Source organism: Citrus sinensis, chromosome 5 (genome assembly GCF_022201045.2).
Source record: "Citrus sinensis cultivar Valencia sweet orange chromosome 5, DVS_A1.0, whole genome shotgun sequence".
NCBI classification, from domain to species: Eukaryota; Viridiplantae; Streptophyta; class Magnoliopsida; order Sapindales; family Rutaceae; genus Citrus; species Citrus sinensis.
In genome coordinates this window covers 10,202,234-10,209,816 of record NC_068560.1, presented here as the reverse complement: position 1 = coordinate 10,209,816, position 7,583 = coordinate 10,202,234, and positions in this window count along the sequence as shown.

Below are 7,583 nucleotides of genomic sequence, written 5' to 3'. Positions count from 1 at the left end.
CCACCTCATGACAGCTAAGACTTTTAATTCAGGTTTGATTTGAATTCTAAATAATAGAAATCTTATCTTATGCTTGGAGGGATGTTCCAAGTTACCTATAAATGTATTAGGTTATAACTTTTAGAAAAGAGTGAGTGATTTTGATAATATAGCCTCGAAGAGTTCTCTTTTTAGAGTTCCTTCTTTAAACTACGTATCTCTTGGGTGGATTCCTTCGAGTGGCGAGTTGAGAAGCCCTGTATCTCTTGTAGGATATCATTGGGTGGTGAATCGTACTGTATCCTATTGTAATCCTCTAGAGTGGTGAGCTTTTATTAGATAATAATAAAAGTTTAGTTTAAAATTTTGTCGGTATCAACCAAAACCACCACACCAAAACACTACAAGCTGCCACCAATGGAAGCCAATTTTCTGCTGCTGCCACTATTGACTTCCTCACCACTATATCTACCAAATTTGGACCTCACCGCTCCAATTTTGACCACCAACCGTCAATAATCCCCAAACTCAAGAGTTAAGGATATTTACATTTTTGCCATTTTGAGAAAATTAAGTACTGTCCCATTTATGATGTGTCGCTCCTTTCTACATACCGGCATCCTAAGAAATTTCTTGACTAGTTGGACACAATTGAGCAATGGTTTATAGATGGATGGATTCTTGAAGAAAATCAAGTGTCCTATGTTGCTCCTAAACAAGGAATAAGTGGTTCAATTTGGTGGGAATAGTTACAAAGTTTAGACTTGACCAAAGGAAATGCAAAATTTGATCATAGAATCATATGAAGCACATTTTGAAATTCAATTTTATCCCTCTTATTTTATTCCTCTTAATTATTGCTTGGTGCAACAAGGTACAAGATCAATTTCTGATTACATTTCTAAGCTTAAACAATTCTATGGGACATAAATATTATTACGACCCTAAAGTGCATACAGTTACAAGATTTTTGAAAGGGCTAAGTTTTCCTATTAAAAATAAAATGCTTATATACAATATCTACACTTTACAACATGTAGTTTATTTAGCCACACAATCTGACTCGCAATACCAAAGACTTCGATGTTATAATTAAAAGACTTGATGAAATCATAGATTCACTCGAGAAATTGCAAGTCCCTACAATAGTGCCCAAAGAATGTACCAATGAGTTCACTTATTCTTGAGAAAGAAGACACGTTTGAGATGCTAATGGACGAGGTTTATGTTGCAACTAATGATGCGATTGATATTGTGCAGCCTGTTCCAATTGAGGAAAAGCCATTGGTTTTTTAAGACACTATGATTGAAATGGTTTTGCCATTACCAGAATTCACGCCATTAGCGACCAACTATCTAGAAGTAATATTTTTGTCAATAACTTATGTCGCCATTGGTCTCTCTCTAGCGATGAAACCATTCGTCGCTATATATATATACACGTAGGGGTGGCAAACAATACGACCCAATTTTTGGCCCGATTGATCTGGCCTGAAATATTTTGGCTTTAACCCCAACTTAAAGGTCATGGACCGCTCTCGAGCTTAAAAAATTACGGCCCAATTAAATTCAGGTCAGGGTTTGGACCCTACCTAACCTGACCCAACTTGACTCTAACACTTAAAAAAAAGATAGTGACATGCACATCACACATTCACACACGTGACACTTCTTATACTCTAAAAAAAAAACCCTAATAAATTATTAGCTTTGAAAGAAAACTAAGAGAAGCCCCTTCTCCAAGCCGCAAACACCAACTTGGCAACACAGTCACCATTCACCAACCTTCACTGAATGCAACAACTGGCGGCATGAACTAATGGCGTCACGCAACACTGCCATGGCATTGTGCCATCACCACCTAACCAACCGCACATGAGAGAGGCCAACCAACCAATTGCGCACGAGAGAGGCTTCCATCACTGCTTCTTGCCGCGCCACGGCCAACCAACCAGCCGCGCGCAAGAGACTTTCGTCACCGCTTCATGCTATGCCACTGCCAACCAACTTGATATGTAAGGTTGAGGAGAAACGATGAAGGAGTCAACTCTAGGAAAATAAAGGCTAAATAAGAGTGGCAAAGAAGAGTGATGGTCGGTCAGAGGATTGCTTGCGGCTTAGATTGATGATGTTTTTCTGGTTTTCAAATTCATGGTTGGTTAAAACTTAAATTATTGGTGCAATGCATAGCTTCGAAATGATAATAATTGTTTCAGTAGAAAAAGTAAATAGAAAAAAGAAAAATTGAGATTGGAAATTGTAGAAATGGTGAAGCGTTCACCATATTGACAATGACATGGCGAAATAATATGTGCATAACGACATATGGGTAATACCTTTGTTGAATGGGCATTTGCCATACCTATTATATAAATTATTGTTTTAGGCAAATAATATAATTAAATTAATTTATTTAAATATCAAAATAAATTTTTTTTAAAAATTATAGTCATGCTTGGACTTGACCTCATTCAGGTCAGATCAAGCCCAACTCAAAATTCAAACGACTGAGCTTTCTTCAGACTCAAGCTCTTTCTTTGAGTTATAGTCAAGCCTAAGCCCGACCTGCCTCATTTCCATCATTAATTATAAATCCGTCGCCAAAAATATTCATTCAAATATAAGTTATTTGTAGCAAAATTGTAGACCTATTCTGTCGCTAAACGTGTATTTTTAGCAACAAAACTATAAGTTATTTGTTGAAAATATGCGTTTAATGATTTAAAATAATGTCAAAATTTTAGACTTTTTACGATAAAAATTAAATTTTGTTGCTAGATGAGTAGTTTTAGCAACAAAATTATAAACTTGTCGTTGAAAATAGGGGTGGGCAATAGTCAATTCAGTTCGGTTCAAGTCCCGAACCGAACCAAACCGAAACCAATCGGTTCTCAAGATGATGAACCAAACTCGAACTGAATTTAAGAACCAAACTCGAACCGAATTTAAGAACCGAACCAAAATATTTCGATTCGGTTCAAAATTTTCATTTTTTTGATTTTACAGTTTTACCTTAATATTATTAGATTTTATACTTTGCATATAATTTGAACTGAACTTTGCAATTTACACTTCCATTAACTACCAAGTTTCAAGTATACTCTACACACATAATATTAATAAACTATATATGAATAAACAGACTGCAGCACCAAAGATGACCGCGTGTGAGGGGCAAACGATGGTGTCACCGTCCTTGAAGGGAAGGGCGGTGCAATTGCTGAGGGGCTATGCTAGGAGGCCGTGCACGCAGGAAGAGAGGGGCTGAGCTGACGCAAGGGAGAGACACGCACACGAGGAAGAAACCGAGAGGGGCTAAGCTGAAGTTCGGTGCCATGTGGAGAGGGAGAAACGCGAGGCAGAGAGGCGAGGGAGAGAGGCGTGGGAGAGAGGTGAGAGAGATATCGGTGATGAGTTGCTGTGTTAGGGATTTGCAAATTGAAATGAACGAATTTTACAAATTGGTTTTTATATTTTCAATTAAATCAAACCGAACCGATTGGTTTTTCGGTTCGGTTTAGTAAAAACCGAACCGTTTGCCCACCCCTAGCTCAAAATATTCGTTTGAAGACACCAAAATTTTAGATCTTCTGTAACAAAATTTAAATTTCGTTTTAAAATGTGTATTTTTAGCGACAAAAGTTAATAATTAGAAAGAGAATGAAAAAAAAGAGTAAATAATGCATAAAGAAAATGAAGAAATTTACATTCATTTGTAAAAATTTTCTTTAAAAAAATAGCTATTAAATTTCATCATTATTTTTGTATATTTCATCAATAATAATAATAATTTTTAAATTAATTAATTCCTTATTTATCATATTGTTGTTAATTATCATTATAATTTAGTATAAAAATAATTATATTTTAACCATACCATAAAAATTAAATATTCAAAAAAAGATGGTGCAAGTGTGTAACAAAGTGAATGGTAGCTGGCCATGAACCATTTCTGTCAGGATGCTTGATATTCTTAGAACAATATAACATCAACTAGTTCTAATGCTTCTTAAAAATACTAATAAATAATAATCTTTCATTTCTAGAAGAAATAAATCCTCTTCCCAGTCCCAAGAGGTTTTACTAAGTAAACTAATTATCACTAGCACCGCCCTAAGATTATTAAACCATAAAAATTTGCCTTATACTACCATATGGGTCATCTCAACTAAATAAGAATAATGTAAAGCAATTTCCTTTTGTGCCCAAAAAATGCAAATGACAGCTAACAAACACTCAGAAGATATTTTCTCCACATTGAATTAGAATTTTCCACGTGTTCTTAAGCTTATCTGGAAAAGGAACTAATAAAAGAACCACGATACAAGCTTCACTTAATATGTGCCTCAATTGGACAAGAATAATGCATTCCAGTGCAATAATCTACACCGAAGTCATTGAAATATATAAACACTCTTTCTTCACAGAAAATTCTTTCAAGGTGTGTGTGTGTGTGTATACAACGTTGATTGATACAACACTTCTCCCAGTTGAACATATCTAGTTTATGTTACACCCTAAGTTTTCTATTGCTGGAACCTTAAGATTTCAGTAATGCACATATTATATCATAAGTTGAGGAATATGAACGAAAACTTAGAGGATCAACAACAAAAAAACTTCGAAAATTTGGAATTTTCCAACGAAGAGTTAAGTGGGAGAAAATAATCTAGTGCTGACTTTCATTGAAAACTTTCAAGCTTTCAAAATTTTTGTTGCAGAGACCCCAAGTTTTCATTCTTATCCCCCAACTTATGATATATTATGTACACTACTGTAAACTTGAGGTTTCAGCAATGGAAAATTCTGGGGTATAACATATTAGTAATCAAATATTACCACCTAAGGAGAAATTAACTTGGCGCCTTAATGGCTAAGATGCCAAAGCAACCTGAATAGGCCACGAAGTCACCTGCCAACTAAAATTGAATTGCCAATACCTCTTACAGGCTGACCTAGCCTCCTAACAGATCTTGAAAGTCCTAAGAAACCTTATGCACCCGAAAACACCTTGAGATGACCCATTCACTAATTACACCAGCTCCACCAGTAACTTTAGAAGCTATCTAACCATCCTGTCTTAAGCCTACCTATCTCCATATGCTATTGCTCTTCCATAAATAAACCAATGTTAACTTATTGGCCACTAAGCTAAATTGTAGATTCAACACGGTCTTCTTGCTTTTAAAAGATTTTTGTTCCACTAATTTTCTACAATTGATCCACTATCTTTTGGCTATAGAACTTGACACAGCATAACTGAGCCCCATTTTGCTTCCATGTTGTCTATCTCCTAATTCAAAATCCAGTACATGATAGGGCCAGCATGTAAGGATTTGTCTATTCCTAGTGTTTAAATGTAGAAAATCAATTCCATGTCATAATTATAGAGTTAGGCCAAATTCTTACAACTCCTTCTACTTTCTTTATCTTTTCAACTTCACCTCACTTCAGTAAGCAAGAGGAGTCTCAATAATGGAAACTACAGAGAAGATTGTTGGAACCATGGGAAAAAAGGGGAAAAAAAGATTATGAGCCAATTTGAAAAAAACAAAAATAATAAATAATATGTGGCAGCCAGTCAACTGTTTGAATATAAATTATAGAATAGGACCAAACATGTCAGAAGAAATGTCATGCAGAATACAATCCATGGAGCTCAAATTCAATTTCAAGAAGAGATCAGTCATCTAATTTCACTAACAATCAGAATATTTTTTTTTTTTGGTCTTTTTCTTTAAGTTTGTTGTAAGGTGGGAGAGTATCTTCTTTTATATTAAAGAATCGAAAACACCACTTAATTATCCATTCTTCTCAAATATAAATTAGGTGGTCTCCAGAAGTCATGGAAAATGAATAAATTGAAAATTTGTAAACATATAATGAAAAATATTTATGTAAATTTCATCCACATCCTTAAGGTAGCCTAATTACAGCAAACCTCCCAGTTAAGAAGGAGGTTTCTGATAAATTTGTCAAACCAGGGATTGACAATTTCAAGAAAGGTTAACGATGATATTCAAAAATCAATATCTAAGGGAAGATTTCTAATGGATTTTGAAATCAAGGGGTATCAAGAGATTTTAGCACAGTTATAGAATTGACATGAAACTTCAAGTTGTACCCTATCAAGCATAAAAGAAAATGTAATTTGTGAAAAAATAAACATTAAAGTAAACTTTATGGTTCATAGCCTGTCAACTCACCGCAAATCTTCATCCAAATATGTAGTTTCCAATTCACCACGAGCCGTATTGGGAGCTTTAACAGGTATCTGCAGACATGATAGCATAACTAGTGAAATGTTTGGACCAACTATGAATAACTGTCAAAAAGCAGGTATCATTGAGTTCATAATGTTTATAGTGTTCGTTGTTTATAGTCTAATAAAATTTTAGTTATGGAAGCCAATTACATGTAGAAGAAAAGAGGGAAAATATTAAAGTAGTATTTTCCTAGGCCATTTGACACCGGCAACACATCAGTCTCTAGAAGAAATATATTAATTTCAATTTTTATTGTGATTCATTTCATTCTTTTTGTGCTGTTTCAAACATACTACAGAAGATAAAAACAGTTCAAATGACCCCAAAGGTTATGTATTGATTGCTTGTAATGGTTGACAGATAGTTTTAGTTTCAACAGTGATCTAATAAAAGCGGGGTCCAACTAGTATCTAAGTAGTGGGGTCATGGCCTTTCACTTCAATGGTCTGAATAAATTAATTACTACGTACAAATAACATACAAAAATACAATCTAGCACCTAAATTTATGTCTGAACCACTGGTTTAAAAGAACTACAGGACTCCAGTACTATCTCCAGTTTTCTTTTACTAGTATAACAATTCAGTTATCCAGACTAGAGTGAAAAATTGGGTTAGCATAGAAAATAAAATAAAACAAAATACATGATGGGAGTGAACCTATTGAGTAGAAACAGATTACTTAAAAATAACAAAGAAAAGGAAAGATAGAGGAGGGAATGTATGTTGGGTCAGATCAACTCTGTGTTTACAATCTCATTTAACAAAAAAGAACAAGAAGCAGAATATCACTAATGGGAGTACAAAACCTACCAGACCTCCAATTTTGAAATAGTCAAATTGTACAGCCACCTTCCTTGAATTCAGAGGTGTCAAATCTGCTGTAACCTACAAAGTATAAATATCGCTATATCATACAACAAAGAGTAGTGCTACTGTGAAAATAGGTAGAGAAAAAGTTTATGGAATAATTCTCTATTTCATATATTCATGAGACTGTACACAGTCTTTATATAGGGATACAAGAGACTAAGAAAGGAAAGAAAAAATTAAAGCAGAATATTACACACTGATTTCTAGGAAGCAATAACTCTATATTTACACCAAATATACACCTAAATATATAACGAAAACCAAATCAATTTGATTTGGTCAACCTTTCAACACTCCCCCTCAAGCTGGTCTAAAAATGTCTTTCATGGCCAGCTTGCAAACCAATTTCTCAAAATGTTTCTTAGGTAGTCCCTTGGTGAGTATATCAGCAATCTGCTCATTTGTAGGAATGTAGGGCATGCAGACCAAACCACTATCCAGTTTTTCTTTTATGAAGTGTTTGTCC